At 45.0% G+C, this 18,133-nt stretch overlaps 1 protein-coding gene across 1 annotated transcript in view; it reads right to left on the reverse strand.

The window, feature by feature from the left end:
- LOC106582704 (protein kinase C and casein kinase substrate in neurons protein 1) overlaps positions 1 to 18,133 on the reverse strand; it is a 71,957-nt gene that overhangs the window by 52,801 nt on the left and 1,023 nt on the right. The window lies entirely within an intron of this gene.

Genomic DNA, 18,133 nt, shown 5'->3' on the forward strand with positions numbered 1-18,133 from the left:
AACCGTTGTCATGGAGAGGAAAAAGACAGGAGAGAAAATGGACAGGAGAAAAAGAGGCAGGAGGGAGAAAGGGGCAGCAGAGAAAAAGGGAGGCAGGAATGTAAGGAAGGTCATAGAGAGAGAGGATGGCAGGAGAGAGGGGCCAGGAGAGAGAGGGGGGCAAGAGAGAGAGAGGTAGGCTGGAGAGATTGAGGGCATGAGAGAAAGAGGTAAACAGAAAAGAGAGGAAGGAAATAAGGGGCTGAAGGAAGGAAATAGGCAATAAACCTTTTTTAAGACAAAATCCGGATGTGCGTGTAGTTACAGAAGAGTCCTGTTAGGTGTGTTGTCTGGCAGGAAACAGCAGCGGGTCAGATCAAAGCTGACGTGGCGTTCTAAGGACACATTGCAACTGGCAGGAGGGTTGTGTGTGTTTATCGAATGGGGGGTGCGGAATCACTCCCACCCTGTGGTCTTCCCTGTGGCTCAGTTGGTAGAGCATGGTGTTTGCAACGCCAGCATGGTGTGTGCAATGCCAGGGTTGTGGGTTTGATTCCCACGGGGGGCCAGTACAAAAAAATAAAAATGCTTGAAATGAAATGAAATGTATGCATTCACTACTGTAAGTCGCTCTGGATAAGAGTGTCTGCTAAATGACTAAAATGTAAATCAAAAGCTTGCCGCAGAGCATATATAAGCACCAGCAGCAGCCTTTATTTCATAGACTCAGTCTGCTTTCAACACACACCTCCCTCCCTTTCTGGCAGCACCTTAGGGAATGATAGAGAGAATGTGTAGATGGACTGACTCAGATTGAGGAGGGGATCAAACTAATTCTCCTACACTTCAAACACAAAGGCTTCTCTCGCCTGCTGGCTACTACACAAGGCTGACCCCAATCTTTTCTTTCTGTTGGGTGTGGAAATGATATGCACATCCCAAATTCCCACACTGGGTGCTGGGCCAAGTGTAAATACTGATGAATAAAGAAAGAAAGCTTACACACGGTAAATGCTGCTCATATGAAGAAAGACTTAAAGCCACCTGATGAAGGCTATTCGAGCAGAAACATCATCTGTGTATTGTGGTGCAGTTGAATCAAAGCACCTGGGAGCAGCATATAATATACCATACCACCTGCAGGCTTTTTATTGATTTATTTTGTTTTTTTATTCTCGATACATGACCTCCCCATCAGCTCGCATGTATCCAGACTGTTGGTGCTACTCCCTCTATGTTCAGGAATTACAGACACGAGGGCAGGTCTGGTGAGGTGTCTGCCGTAAAATCATTCTGTGTTAATTGCTTCTGTTTCCCTCTGATGCTCTAATCAAATCTTATTTTGTCACATGCTTTGTAAAAAAAAAACAGGTGTAGACTAACAGGGAAATGCTTACTTGCCGGCTCTTCTCAACAATGCAGAGAGAAATAAAATAGAGAAATAATCAAATGTAGTATAATAATAAAATAAAAGGTCATAATAAATACACAATTGCGTAACGCTAACTTGGCTATATACACGGGGTACCAGCACCGAGTTGATGTGCAGGGGTACGAGGTAATTGACGTAGATATGTACATATAAGTACATATCTAGTATATATTAAATGCAGCTCGGACATCCTATTATCTCAACTGATCAGCAGTGGTAACTCCCGGGTGCTGTTCTTTACTGTAAGCAAGCTCCTCCAACCTTTGAACAATTCTGCTACCTCAGCTTCCCCAGAACGGTGCAATCAATACCTGTGCTTCTTCCAAAGCAAAATGTAAAACATCAATAACATCATACTATCTTCTCCAGGCCTGGTAGTTGAGATAGCCAGTCCTATGCTCCCTGAGTCCAGGTTCTCCACCTTCACCACAGTAACTGCAGATGATGTAACCAAGCTGGTTAAAACAACGAAGCCCACCACTTGCACACTTGACACTATCCCCACCTGCTTACCTGCTCTGGAGCCTTTCTTCACAGAAATTATCAGCAAGTCAATTCATCACTGGATGTGTTCCTCTTCAGCTCAAACTGGCCGCTGTCACACCAGTACTTAAAAAGCCTGGATCTGACCCTGACAATCTCTAGAACTAAACTCAGCAAAAAAAGAAATTTCCCTTTTTCAGGACCCTGTGTCTTTCAAAGATAATTCGTAAAAATCCAAATAACTTCACAGATCTTCATTATAAAGGGTTTAAACAATGATTCCAATGCTTGTTCAAGGAACCATAAATAATTAATGAACATGCACCTGTGGAACGGTCGTTAAGACACTAACAGCTTACAGACGGTAGGCAATTAAGGTCACAGTTAGGAAAACTTAGGACACTAAAGAGGCCTTTCTACTGACTCTGAAAAACAACAAAAGAAAGATGCCCAGGGTCCCTGCTCATCTGCGTGAACGTGCCTTTTCCATGCTGCAAGGAGGCATGAGGACTGCTGATGTGCAAAGGCAATAAATTGCAATGTCCGTACTGTGAGACGCCTAAGACAGCGTTACAGGGAGACAGGACGGACAGCTGATCGTCCTCGCAGTGGCAGACCACGTGTAACAACACCTGCACAGGATCGGTACATCCGAACATCACACCTGCGGGACAAGTACAGGATGGCAACAACAACTGCCCGAGTTACACGAGGAATGCACAATCCCTCCATCAGTGCTCAGACTGTTCTCAATAGTCTGAGAGAGGCTGGACTGAGGGCTTGTAGGCCTGTTGTAAGGCAGGTCCTCACCAGACATCACCGGCAACAACGTCGCCTATGGGCACAAACCCACCGTTACTGGACCAGACAGGACTGGCGAAAGTGCTATTCACTGACGAGTCTCGGTTTTGTCTCACCAGGGGTGAAGGTCAGATTTGCGTTTATTGTCGAGGGAATGAGCGTTACACCGAGGCCTGTACTCTGGATTTGGATGTGGAGAGTCCGTCATGGTCTGGGGCGATGTGTCACAGCGGTGTGTCACAGCATCATCGGACTGTCACATGTCTGTGGAACTTGTTCAGTTTATGTCTCCGTCGTTGAATCTTGTTATGTTCATATAAATATTTACACATGTTAAGTTTGCTGAAAATAAATACAGTTGACAGTGAGAGGATGTTTCTTTTTTTGCTGAGTTTACAAGCCTATTTCCAACCTGCCCTTCCTGAGTAAGCTCCTCGAATGTGCTGTTTCTAACCAGCTCCAAAACCATTTGGTCACTCACAACCTACTTGAACCCTTCCAGTCAGGTTTCGGAGCTAGACACAGCACAGAGACTGCCCTGGTAAGGGCCACCAATGACCTCCTGATGAATGCTGACTCTGGGGCTGCAAGCACCCTCATACTGCTGGACCTCAATGCAGCATTCGACACGATCAGCCATACCGTCCTGCTAGACCGCATTGAGAAGCTCCTGGGCCTGTCAGATACTGGACTGGTTCAGGTCCCATCTCACAGATTGCTACCAGTTTATAGCTATTGGTCCTAGTAAGTCAGACACAGTTGTGGTCCGACATGGGGTTGCCTCAAGGCTCGGTCCAGGGGCCACTACTGTTTTGTATCTACATGCTGCCACTTGGAACTATCTTGAGAAAACAGTGTCATGCTGATGACACTCAGCTGTATGTCTCCACAAATACTGCCACTGCACTTTTGGTCAGCTGCCTGCAGGACATAAAAGCGTGGATGCAGTTGAGTTTCCTGCAGTTAACCTGCAAAAAGACGGAGGTCGTCCTGATTAGCACTCGCACCATCATAAACAACATCAGCAGCTGCAGCCTCAATATTGATAGTGTCAAGGTCCTCCCTTCCAGTGAGGTTTACAACCTGGGTTGATATTTGACAGTCAGCTCTCATTTAAGGTCCACATCAAGAGTATGACCAAAGTCAAATTTTTCCATTTACAGAACGTTGCCAGGTTATGACTTATGCTATCACAACCTGCAGCTGAGCAACTCATCCACACCTTTATTTCATCCCGTCTGGACTATTATAATGCCCATTTTGTTGGCGCATCTGCCAAGTGCCTAAACAGGCTACAGGATTTCCAGAAGTCTTCTGCAAGTATCCTGATCACTCCAGTACTGTTCAACCATCACTGCTCACGCATCAACAACAAAATCCTGTTTCACACCTACCAAATTATCCACAGCTCTGAACCCAAGTACCTGTCAGACCTCATTCTACCCTCCTGCCCCACACGCACCCTTCACTCGTCAGTGTCCCTTCAGCAGACTATAAACTATGGGTGACAGGGCATTCAGTTGTGCAGCTCTGCAGCTGTAGAACACACTTCCAGACACTATTAGGGCTGTCTTCCTTTAAGGCACAGCTGAAGACCGTGGTGTTCAGAAAAGCTTTCCAGGACCTCTGCTAATTCTATTCTTATGTCCTCTGGATCTGATGACACCTGTATATAGCTTTGATTGTTGTCTGTGTTCTATGTTGTAACGTCCTGGCCATATTTTGGTTTTCTATTTTGGTTAGGCCAGGGTGTTACATGGGTGGGCGTTCTATGTTTATTTTTGTATGTTGGTTTGTTTCTTTGGTTTGGCCGTGTGTGGCTCTCAATCAGGAACAGCTGTAGATCGTTGTTGCTGATTGAGAGTCATACATAGGCAGCCTGTTTTTCCTTTGGGGTTTGTGGGTGATTATTTTCTGTCTAGGTTTGTGTTAATCCTGACAGGACTGTTTGGCTGTCGTTTCTTTTCGTGTTTTGTTTGTAGTGTTGATTCATTTATTAAAATTCCTAATGATGAACACATCCTCTGCTGCACCTTGGTCTCATTGCGACGACGGCCGTTACAGAATCACCCACCAGAAAAGGACCAAGCAGCGGAGGAAGGAGCAGCACCAGGAGAAGAGCATTCAGGATTCCTGGAAGTGGGAGGAATTACTGGACGGAAAAGGACCATAGGCTCAAGCTGGGGAGTATCGCCGCCCGCAGTGGGAGATCGAGGCAGCGAAAGCTGAAAGGCGCTGGTATGAGGCAAGGGAGCGCAACAGGCACGAGAGGCAGCCCCCCCAAAAAATGAGGGGGGGGCACACGGGGAGTGTGGCAGAGTCAGGTTGGAGACCTGAGCCAACCCCCCGTGCTTACCGGAAGCAGTGTGGTACTGGTCAGGCACCGTGTTATGCTATGAAGCGCACGGTGTCTCCAGTGCGCACTCATAGCCCGGTGCGCTATAGGCCAGCCCCCCGCAAGTGCCATGCGTGTGGGCATCGAGCCAGGGTGGATTGTGCCAGCTCAGCGCGTCTGGTCTCCAGTGCGCCGTTTCGGTCCAGGTTATCCTGCGCCGGCTCTGCGCACTGTGTCTCTGGGGCGCTGGGAGGGCTCAGTTCACCCTACGCCTGCGCTCTGCCCGTGCCGGGCAAGAGTGGGCATTCAGCTTGGAGTATGGGTGGCAAGCCTACGCACCAGAACTCTAGTGCTCCCCCACAGCCCGGTTTATCCTGTGCCTCCTCCTCGGACCAGGCCTCCAGTGGGTCTCTCCAGCCTGGTCTATCCTGTGCCTCCTCCCAGGACCAGGCCTCCAGTGGGTCTCTCCAGCCTGGTCTATCCTGTGCCTCCTCCCAGGACCAGGCCTCCAGGGGGTCTCTCCAGCCTGGTCTATCCTGTGCCTCCTCCCAGGACCAGGCCTCCTGTGGGTCTCCCCAGCCTGGTGAGTCCTGTGCCTGCACCCAGAGCCAGGCCTCCTGCATGTCTCCCCAGCCTGGTGAATCCTGGGCCAGAGCCGCCAGAGCCGCCAGAGCCGCCCGCCAGTCCGGAGCCGCCAGAGCCGCCCGCCAGTCCGGAGCCATCAGAGCCCACCCGGACCCTCCCCTTTAAACCCCTACAACTCATCCAGAACGCCGCAGCCCGCCTGGTGTTCAACCTTCCCAAGTTCTCTCACGTCACCCCGCTCCTCCACACACTCCACTGGCTTCCAGTTGAAGCTCGCATCTGCTACAAGACTATGGTGCTTGCCTACGGTGCTGTGAGGGGAACGGCACCTCCGTACCTTCAGGCTCTGATCAGTCCCTACACCCAAAGAAGGGCACTACGTTCATCCACCTCTGGCCTGCTCGCCTCCCTACCTCTGCGGAAGCACAGTTCCCGCTCAGCCCAGTCAAAACTGTTCGCTGCTCTGGCACCCCAATGGTGGAACAAGCTCCCTCACGACGCCAGGACAGCGGAGTCAATCACCACCTTCCGAAGACACCTGAAACCCCACCTCTTTAAGGAATACCTGGGATAGGAATTCCTTAAAGATAGGTATTCCCCCCGACCCTACCCCCCCCCCCCCCAAAAAAAGATATAGATGTACTATTGTAAAGTGGTTGTTCCACTGGATATCATAAGGATAGGTATTCCCCCCGACCTTACCCCCCCCCAAAAAAGATATAGATGTACTATTGTAAAGTGGTTGTTCTACTGGATATCATAAGGTGAATGCACCAATTTGTAAGTCGCTCTGGATAAGAGCGTCTGCTAAATTAGGTAAATGTAATGTAAATCTAGATGGAGTCTTATATTTTCTCTACACTGGCTATCTGGCAAACAGGTTACACTCTAGGCAGTCTCTTCTGCTGATGTGTGTGTGTCTGGTAGCAGTACCCTATCTATCCTACAATTTATCTTTCAGCAGGGTTAATACCTGCCTGGCGTCCAAACAAAAATCGTTATCTTTACCCCTCTCTAACAATACCGCTATAGGAGTAGAAGCTGTTCAGGGTCCTGTTGGTTCCAGACTTGGTGCATTGGTACTGCTTGCCATGCAGTAGTAGAGAGAACAGTCTTTAAGTTGGGTGGCTGGAGTCTTTTTTTAGGGCCATCCTCTGACACCGCCTGGTGTAGAGGTCCTGGATGGCAGGGAGTTCGGCCCCAGGGATGTACTGGACCATACCAAGCGGTGATGCAGCCAGTCAAGATGCTCTCAATGGTGCAGCTGTATAACTTTTTGAGGATCTGAGGGTCTATGACAAATCTTTTCAGCCTCCTGAGGGGGAAGAGGCATTGTCATGCCCTCTTTAAAACTGTGTTGGTGTGTGTGGACCATGACAGATCCTTAGTGATGTGGACACCGAAGAACTTGCTGCTCTCGACATGCTCCTCTACAGCCCTGTCGATGTGAATGGTGGCGTGCTCGGCCCTCTGTTTCTTGTAGTCCACAATCAGATCCTTTGTCTTGCTGACATTTAGGGTGAGGTTGTTGTCCTGGCACCAGCCTTCGCTTCATCGGACCACTTCCGTATTTAAGCGTCACTGGTACTACCTGTTAGAGGTTTTGCTTGTAAGCAGGAATCAGGAGGATAGAGTTATGATCAGATTTGCCAAATGGAGGGCAAAGAAGAGCTTTGTATGCGTTTTTTGTTTGTGGAGTAACGGTGATCTAGAGGTTTTTTTCGCCTCTAGTTAAACAGGTGACATGCTGGTAGAAATTAGGTAAGACGGATTTCAGTTTCCCTGTATTCAAATCAATGGCCACTAGGAGCGCCACCTCTCCATTAGCATGTTGTTGTTTGCTTATGCCCCATACAGCTCGTTTAGTGCGGTCTTAGTGCCAGCATTGGTTTGAGGTGATAAATAGACAGCTAAAAAAAAATATATGAAAACCTTCTTGGTAAATAGTATGGTCTACAGCAGGAACTGGACCCACTGGTAGCCATTCATCCGCTGCCATCACCTCATGTCTTAGCATGATATAATAACACCATAGTGGATAAAATAACGCTTTGGCGGATATAATAATGCCATGTTGGATATTTGTAGTTCTAAACAGTCCTAACTGCCTTAATTGACCAGATGGACACTTAATTGACTCATATAACATTTTACATAGGCTACTGATAAAATATGACTCCCCCTACCATACCTCCTTGTGCTTCCAAATTAAATATTAAAATATTGATAATTTCTTTGACCAAGACGCGTGCTGACAGAAAGATGCATCATTCTGAATTAAAGCATCTGAGCGAGCGAAACATGCCTCTGTTTCAGTATGTGTAGCCCATGTATCTGATGTTGTCTGCCAAAAATAGTATGGCATGTCATACTTTTTGGCCAGACAGCATCAGACACATGGGCTACATAGTAAGACAGAGGGCCCTGTTTCATATACAAACCCAATATGTAAAGTGTTGCTCCCATGTTTCATGAGCTGAAATAAAAATCCCAGAAATGTTCCATATGCACAAAAAGCTTATTTCTCTCAAATATGGTGCACAAATCTGTCTGCCAATTGAAGCTCAACAGAAGTTGGGTGATGCAACAGGACAACGACCAAAAACACAGAAGTAAATCAACAACAGAATGTCTTCAACAGATTTCCCAAAAAATATGCCTTCTGGAGTGGCCGAGTCAGAGTCCTGACCTCAACCCGATTGAGATGCTGTGGCACGGCGTCAAGAGAGCAGTTCACACCAGACATCCTAAGAATATTGCTGAACTGAAATAGTTTTGTAAAGAGGAATGGTCCAAAATTCCTCCTGACCGTTGTGCAGGTCTGATCCTCAACTACAGAAAATGTAGGCACAAAATGTTAAATCCAAGGGTTCACATACTTTTCCCACCCTGCACTGTGAATGTTTACACGGTGTGTGCAATAAAGTCATGAAAACGTATAATTGTTTATGTTATTAGTTTAAGCAGACTATGTTTGTCTGTAGTTGTGACCTAGATGAAGATCAGATCAAATTTTCTGACCAATTTATGCAGAAATCCAGGTATTTCCAAAGAGTTCACATACTTTTTCTTGCCACTGTACAGTGGGGCAAAAAAGTATTTAGTCAGCCACCAATGGTGCAAGTTCTCCTACTTAAAAAGATGAGAGAGGCCTGTAATTTTCATCATAGGGACACTTCAACTGTGACAGACAAAATGAGAAAACAAATCCAGAAAATCACATTGTAGGATTTTTAATGAATTTATTTACAAATTATGGTGGAAAATAAGTATTTGGTCAATAACAAAAGTTTATCTCAATACTTTGTTATATACCCTTTGTTGGCAATGACACAGGTCAAACGTTTTCTGTAAGTCTTCACAAGGTTTTCACACACTGTTGCTGGTATTTTGGCCCATTCCTCCATGCAGATCTCCTCTAGAGCAGTGATGTTTTGGGGCTGTCGCTGGGCAACACGGACTTTCAACTCCCTCCAAAGATTTTCTATCGGGTTGAGATCTGGAGACTGGCTAGGCCACTCCAGGACCTTGAAATGCTTCTTACGAAGCCACTCCTTCATTGCCCGGGCGGTGTGTTTGGGATCATTGTCATGCTGAGACCCAGCCACGTTTCATCTTCAATGCCCTTGCTGATGGAAGGAGGTTTTCACTCAAAATCTCACGATACATGGCCCCATTCATTCTTTCCTTTACACGGATCAGTCGTCCTGGTCCCTTTGCAGAAAAACAGCCCCAAAGCATGATGTTTCCACCCCCATGCTTCACAGTAGGTATGGTGTTCTTTGGATGCAACTCAGCATTCTTTGTCCTCCAAAAACGACAGAGGAGCCTCTTAAAGAAGAAGTTACAGGTCTGTGAGAGCCAGAAATCTTGCTTGTTTGTAGGTGACCAAATACTTATTTTCCACCATAATTTGCAAATAAATTCATTAAAATGTGATTTTCTGGATTTTTTTGTTCTCATTTTGTCTGTCATAGTTGACGTGTACCTATGATGAAAATTACAGGCCCCTCTCATCTTTTTAAGTGGGAGAACTTGCACAATTGGTGGCTGACTAAATAGTTTTTTGCCCCACTGTATATATACTACCATTCAAAAGTTTGGGGTGACTTAGAAATGTCCTTGTTTTTGAAAGAAAAGCAAAAATAAAAGTCCATTAAAATAACATCAAATTGATCAGAAATACAGTGTAGATATTGTTAATGTTGCAAATCGACCTAGTCGTACAGAGGCCCATTATCAGCAACCATCACTCCTGTGTTCCAATGGCACGGTGTGTTAACTAATCCAAGTTTATAATTTTAAAGGCTAATTGGTCATTAGAAAACCCTTTTGCAATTATGTTAGCACAGCTGAAAACTGTTGTGCTAATTAAAGGCACAATAAAACTGGCCTTCTTTAGACTAGTTGAGTATCTGGAGCATCAGCATTCGTGGGTTCGATTACAGGCTCAAAATGGCCAGAAACAAAGAACTTTCTTCTGAAACTCGTCAGTCTATTCTTGTTCTGAGAAATGAAGGCCATTCCATGCAAGAAATTGCCAAGAAACTGAAGATCTCGTACAACGCTGTGTACTACTCCCTTCACAGAACAGCACAAACTGGCTCTACCAGAATAGAAAGAGTAGTGGGAGGCCCCGGTGCAAAACTGAGCAAGAGGACAAGTACATTAGAGTGTCTAGTTTGAGAAACAGACACCTCACAAGTCCTCAAATGGAAGCTTCATTAAATAGTACCCGCAAAACACCAGTCTCAACATCAACAGTGAAGAGGCGACTCCGGGATGCTGGCCTTCTAGGCAGAGTTGCAAAGAAAAAGCCATATCTCAGACTGGCCAATAAAAATAAACGATTAAGATGGGCGAAAGAACACAGACACTGGACAGAGAAAGATTGGGAAAAAAGTGTTATGGACAGACAAATATAAGTTTGAGGTGTTTGGATCACAAAGAAGAACATTCGTGAAATGCAGAACAAATCTAAAGATGCTGGAGGAGTGCTTGACGCCATCTGTCCATGTGATGGTCTTGGGGTGCTTTGGTGGTGTTAAAATGGGAGATTTGTACAGGGTAAAAGGGATCTTGAAGAAGGAAGGCTATCACTCCATTTTGCAACGCCATGCCATACCCTGTGGACGGCGCTTAATTTGAGCCAATTTCCTCCTACAACAGGACCCAAAGCACAGTTCCAAACTATGCAATAAATATTTAGGGAAGAAGCAGTCAGCTGGAATTCTGTCTATAATGGAGTGGCCAGCACAGTCACCGGATCTCAACCCTATTGAGCTGTTGTTGTCTTGACCGTATGGTACGTAAGAAGTGCCCATCAATCGAACTTGTGGGAGGTGCTTCAGGAAGCATGGGGTGAAATCTCTTCAGATTACCTCAACAAATTGACAACTAGAATGCCAAAGGTCTACAAGGCTGTAATTGCTACAAATAGAGGATTCCTTGACAAAAGCAAAGTCTGAAGGACACAATTATTATTTCAATTAAAAATCATTATTTATAACCTTATCAATGTCTTGACTATATTTCCTATTCATTTTGAAACTCATTTCATGTATGTTTTCATGCAGAGCAGCCAACAAGCCATAGCCAACAAGTGCTCAGCATATGTGGGAACTCCTTCAAGACTGTTGGAAAAGCATTCCTCATGAAGCTAGTTGAGAGAATGCCAAGAGTGTGCAAAGCTGTCATCAAGGCAAAGAGTGCCTACTTTAAAGAATCTCCAATATAAAATATATTTTTATTTGTTTAACACTTTTTTGGTTACTACATGATTCCATATGTGTTATTTTTTATCAATAAAATGTATTTATGAAGCCCTTTTTACATCAGCCGATGTCACAAAGTTCTGTAGAGAAACACAGCCTAAAACCCCAAACAGCAAGCAATGCAGATGTAGAAGCATGGTGGCTAGGAAAAACTCCCTAGAAAGGCCGGAACCTAGGAAGAAACCTAGAACCAGGCTACGAAGGGTGGCCAGTCCTCTTCTGGCAGTGCTGGCTGTGATGTCTGGCTGTGCTGGCTGTGATGTCTTCACTATTATTCTACAATGTAGAAAATAGTAAAAATAAAGAAAAATCCTTGCATGAATAGGTGTGTCCAAACTTTTGACTGGTACTGTATATAAATATTTTTTTATGTATTTACTTACTTACTTGAATAGGTTCACGTCTACTCCCACAAAGCGGCCAATCTTTTGGAGCGAGGCGTGGTCAAGCGGAGGCACCGCTTCCGGTCGAAACGTACTGTAACACATTGCGGCGGTGCTTCGCCCTGGCCTACAGCAACCATTGGAGCAACCATACTCAGGAACGCTACAGAGCTCTGCAGAGAGGCAGCCAATCGTTTCAGAGATTACAGTGCCAACTTGGTGAAATGAGTCACTCAAATACACACTGCAGCTGCTCACGGTGACTATCCACACAGAGAGAGATTCTCTGATGGTGTTTTCATGAATGAACTCTCTTGGCTGCGCAGTGAGAGGGAAAACCGTTTAAGGATGCAGGCAATCAAATACCATCTACATTATCAGAGATGCTGGAGTCAAAGCACAATTAAGGCACAGATTTTAGCACATTAACACTGAGACTATAGGGTCTGTCTGCCAGCTTGACGTGCTAACATGGGCTCAGAGGATTAAACGGGGCCTTGGAGAAGTCTACAATCAAACAAGTTCTCTCTGCTACAGGCTATTTCATTCTTTGTCTCTCTCTCTCTCTCTCTCTCTCTCTCTCACACGATCAAATGCATGCACACAAGCATAGGCACGCGCACACACACACACACATACACACACACACACACACACACACACACACACACACACACACACACACACACACACACACACACACACACACACACACACACACACACCAAGGAAATACCTTAGCTCTGTCTACTGCACCAAACTTTAATAAATCCAGTTGCCGTGGCAACATAAAGCCATTCCCTCCCCCTCCGCCCCTCCCTGCCCTCTTCCTGGCTCTAGGTGACACTAAATCAATAGTATAGATGAACAGTTAAAACCTGCAGCCAACACCCACAGGGGTTCTTCTTTGTTTGAATCCCAAAATGGCTTCCTGTTCAGTCCACTACTTTTGACCAGGCCCATAAGGCTCTATCAGAGCCTTTATTAGGCCCTTTGCTCAATTACTGCCAAGCCTGGTTGGTTTGGGTGTCCGGGCCTGCCTGATCTGGGCCTCCCTGCTGCCCTCACCGCCACTCAGCCAGATACCAATAATACAGTGGCCGTGTTTGCATAGTCCAGAAATCCATTCTTCCTCCCTTTCTTGGACTAACTATAGATCTTGCTTTCTCCCTATCGAATTGTGCCTGACCAGTGATTTGTTTGAGAAAGGAGGGATGCATTAAAGAAGCTCAAGGCCAGCATCTATAGAGGAAGTGTAACCAGTAGAATACAGAGGGCTTTATGCTCATAGTGTAGCACGTTTATGTGGAATGCACTGAGCGCATAATCTAGGGCTGACACAATTGTTGTATAATCGTGTAACCGACAATTATGGAATAAACGTGAACTGAAAAAAATCATCATCATAATTTGCCTTAATACATTCATTTTAGGAGAAGGGTGGATTCAACTTTATATTCAAGTAAAATATAGTTAACCCATTAGCAGTTTTACATTTTTACATGAAGTGGGTAAAGTTCATTATAATAGCAGAACAGCACGGTTGGGAGGAGAAGCTTAATTTCCAATACCTCCAAGCGGTCAAAACCATACATTTCTTAGACAGGGGTGTCACCAAAGCTGTGTTGCGTTTATTAGGTATGTCTTCAGGTATATTTTCAAAGATGGATTATGATGCATTACAAGCTAAAAAAAAAAAGATCTACAAAAATGACAATAACTGTGGCTATTTGCATGACAATTAATCATTATCCCAAATTCTATCATTGTCACAACCCTAGCTTAATCAGAAATCAGTGAAAACCTTTACCTTCTCAACTGGTTCAATCAGGTTTCCATATAACCTGCCAAACAATGCTGCCAAGCATACCCTCGTAAAACTGACCATCCTACCAATCCTCGACTTCGGCGATGTCATTTACAAAATAGCCATCCAATACCCTACTCAATAAATTGGATGCAGTCTATCACAGTGCCATCCGTTTTGTCACCAAAGCCCCATATACTACCCACCACCGCGACCTGTACGCTCTCGTTGGCTGGCCCTCGCTTCATACTCGTCGCCAAACCCACCGGCCTCCAGATCATCTACAAGACCCTGCTAGGTCAGCGGTCAAACGACCTCCACTCATCACTGTCAAACGCTCCCTGAAACATTTCAACGAGCAAGCCTTTCTAATCGACCTGGCCCTGGTATCCTGGAAGGATATTGACCTCATCCCTTCAGTAGAGGATGCCTGGTAATTTTTTTTTAAATGCCTTCCTCACCATCTTAAATAAGCATGCCCCTTTCAAGAAATTTAGAACCAGGAACAGATATAGCCCTTGGTTCTCCCCAGACCTGACTGCCCTTAACCAACACAAAAATATCCTGTGGCGTTCTGCATTAGCATCGAACTGCCCCCGCGATATGCAACTTTTCAGGGAAGTTAGAAACCAATACACACAGGCAGTTAGAAACGCCATGGCTAGCTTTTTCAAACAGAAATTTGCTTACTGCAACTCAAACTCTAAAAAGTTCTGGGACATGGTAAAGTCCATGGAGAATAAGAACACCTCCTCCCAACTGCCCACTGCACTGAGGATAGGAAACTCTGTCACCACCGATAAGCCCACTATAATTGAGAATTTCAATTAGCATTTTTCTACGGCTGGCCATGCTTTCCACCTAACTACCCCTACTGCATTCAACAGCACTGCACCCCCCACAGCTGCTCGCCCAAGCCTCCCCCATTTCTCCTTCTCCCAAATCCATTCAGCTGATGTTCTGAAAGAGCTGCAAAATCTGGACCCCTACAAATCAGCTGGGCTTGACAATCTGGACCTTTCTTTCTAAAATTATCTGCCGAAATTATTGCAACCCCTATTACTAGCCTGTTCAACCTCTCTTTCGTGTCGTCTGAGATTCCCATAGATTGGAAAGCAGCTGCTGTCATCCCCCTCTTCAAAGGAGGTGACACTCTTGACCCAAATTGCTACAGACCTATATCCATCCTACCCTGCCTTTCTAAGGTCTTCGAAAGCCAAGTCAACAAACAGATTACCGACCATTTCGAATCCCACCGCACCCTCTACGCTATGCAATCTGGTTTCAGAGCTGGTCATGGGTGCACCTCAGCCACGCTCAAGGTCCTAAACGACATCGTAACCGCCATCGATAAGAAACAATACTGTGCTGCCGTATTCATTGACCTGGCCAAAGCTTTTGACTCTGTTAATCACCACATCCTCATCGGCAGACTCAGTAGCCTTGGTTTCTCAAACGATTGCGTCGCCTGGTTCACCAACTACTTCTCTGATAGAGTTCAGTGTGTCAAATCGGAGGGCCTGCTGTCCGGACCTCTGGCAGTCTCTATGGGGGTACCACAGGGTTCAATTCTTGGGCCAACTCTTTTCTCTGTATACATCAATGATGTCGCTCTTGCTGCTGGTGAATCTCTGATCCACCTCTATGCAGACGACACCATTCTGTATACTTCTGGCCCTTCTTTGGACTTCCGTGGTCTCCAACTGCTCCTAAATACAAGTAAAACTAAATGCATGCTCTTCAACCGATCGCTGCCTGCACCTGCCCGCCTGTCCAGCATCACTTCTCTGGACGGTTCTGACTTAGAATTTGTGGACAACTACAAATACCTAGGTGTCTGGTTAGACTGTAAACTCTCCTTCCAGACTCACATCAATCATCTCCAATCCAAAGTTAAATCTAGAATTGGCTTCCTATTTCACAACAAAGCATCCTTCACTCATGCTGCCAAACATACCCTCGTAAAACTGACCATCCTACCAATCCTCGACTTCGGCGATGTCATTTACAAAATAGCCATCCAATACCCTACTCAACAAGCTGGATGCAGTCTATCACAGTGCCATCCGTTTTGTCACCAAAGCCCCATATACTACCCACCACTGCGACCTGTACGCTCTCGTTGGCTGGCCTTCGCTTCATAATCGTCGCCAACACATTGGCTCCAGGTCATCTACACGACCCTGCTAGGTAAAGTCCCCCCTTATCTCCGCTCACTGGTCACCATAGCAGCACCCACCTGTAGCACGCGCTCCAGCAGGTATATCTCTCTGGTCACCCCTAAAGCCAACTCCTCCTTTGGTCGTCTCTCCTTCCAGTTCTCTGCTGCCAATGACAGGAACGAACTACAAAAATCTCTGAAACTGGAAACACTTATCTCCCTCACTAGCTTTAAGCACCAGCTGTCAGAGCAGCTCACAGATTACTGCACCTGTACATAGCCCATCTATTATTTAGCCCAAACAACTACCTCTTCCCCTACTGTATTTATTTATTTATTTTGCTCCTTTGCACCCCATTATTTATATTTCTACTTTGCACTTTCTTCCACTGCAAATCTACCATTCCAGTGTTTTACTTGCTATATTGTATTTACTTCGGCACCATGGCCTTTTTTGCCTTTACCTCCCTTATCTCACCTCATTTTCTCACTTTGTATATAGACTTATTTTTCTACTATATTATTGACTGTATGTTTGTTTTACTCCATGTGTAACTCTGTGTTGTTGTATGTGTCAAACTGCTTGCTTTATCTTGGCCAGGTCGCAATTGTAAATAAGAACTTGTTCTCAACTTGCCTACCTGGTTAAATAAAGGTGAAATAAATAAATAACCCCAGGTTAGGACTGAGCCCTATAGAATCCCTTCCCCTGAAGGAGCACACCTAAGGAGACAAGAGAGAGAGGATGACGGATTTCATAATAAAACAAAATGACAGACAGACAAACAAACAGATAGATGAATCTCTGAGACGGAGACGTCAGTTCTATCTCCTCTAATCTCTTCCTCTTCCTCAATATCAACCCGGATCTTTACAAAGATTAATCTGATCTCCTCTCTTCTAATGTTGCTCTCCATCATTGTCTGTCTGTCCCTCAGACAGGAGATAACAGCAGAAAAGATAGTCAGAAGGGATCAATGCAGATTCTCAGTCTGCCAACAGCTTGTCTGCCCTCTCCTCATCCACGAGAAAGAGGCAAGGTTTTGGCTGTGATGTCAGATGAGACTGACCTATGTTTACTGGACATTTTGCAAAGGTTGTTCTGTTGTATATAGCAGAAATGAACAGAATGAGAAGCACTCAACCAAATTCATGAAAGCACATGATGTGCTTTACTTGGAACAACCTATATAACAATTCCTAAGTACTTATTTTAGGGGCCTCCACAAAACATTATACCTGAAGTAAGTGAGTCCCCAGTCACATTCTGCGATGCAGACATTGGACTAGGCAGTGACGTAACGTGAGCGTAACAACAACAATAATAATAATAAACTAACACTCTAGCCTTTCTTGCACTAACACTTGCACTTGTCTTTTCTAACTAGCACTGACTTTGCTAATAGCTGCTTAATTGAGAGAAGAAATTGCTTACTATGACTAGTCACTTTACCCCTACCTACATGTACAAATTACATCAATTATCTCGACTAACCTGTACCCCCGCACATTGACACGGTGCCGGTACCCCCTGTATATAGCCTCGTTATTGTCATTTTGTTGTTACTTTTATTTTTTTACTTTCGTTTATTTAGTAAATATTTTCTTACTCTTATTTTTCATAACTGCATTGTGGTAAGATCTACACCTGTTGTATTTGGTGCAGGTGACAAATACAATTTGATTTGGTAGGCTATGTGGTTGTCTCACCTAACTACCTTCAGATGAATCCACTGTAACTCCCTCTGAATAAGAGCGTCTGCTAAATGTCTTAAATGTAAAATGTAAAGAAAAAATAACACAGTCGATGGGAACTATTGGGCCTGGGCCTTTAAGGACACCGGATGCGGCCTCTCTCTCTGTCCACTCCAGTTGTCCTTTGTGAGTATCCTATCACTATCTCCAATTACCAAACAGCTCAATCCTAAACTTTGCACTCAGCCTCCACCACCAGGCAGACCATAGAACTAGACTAGAATAACAAAGAATAAATTGCCATGTTCTGAGGGGCTTTGTCTGGTCTAGTAATTTGATTTCTATGGTTCAGATCAAGCACTGAGAGCCCTACAGGAGAACGTGTTAGCAGCAACCTTTAATTTAGTGGTGTAGTTGGTTGAGGGGGAAAATCCCCTTGAGCTTCAGTACTCAGAGAGGAGAGGATGTGGGAAGTTGGGGCATGGTAGTATAACGCAGTATGTTGCAAAAAGTTTAAGAAAGTAAGACATGACAGCTACTAGTCAATTTCATCTAGCCATTTTGATGCCAAAAAAGTCAATGGATATCACAGAAAATATTGTTGTTTATATTATTAAGATGGATGTGGTTAACTATATAGTAATAGGAAGCCATGTAAAAAGGCATCTTGTAGATGAATAACATGCATGTGAAATTCA

Source organism: Salmo salar, chromosome 22 (genome assembly GCF_965601325.2).
Source record: "Salmo salar chromosome 22, fSalSal1, whole genome shotgun sequence".
NCBI classification, from domain to species: domain Eukaryota; kingdom Metazoa; phylum Chordata; class Actinopteri; order Salmoniformes; family Salmonidae; genus Salmo; species Salmo salar.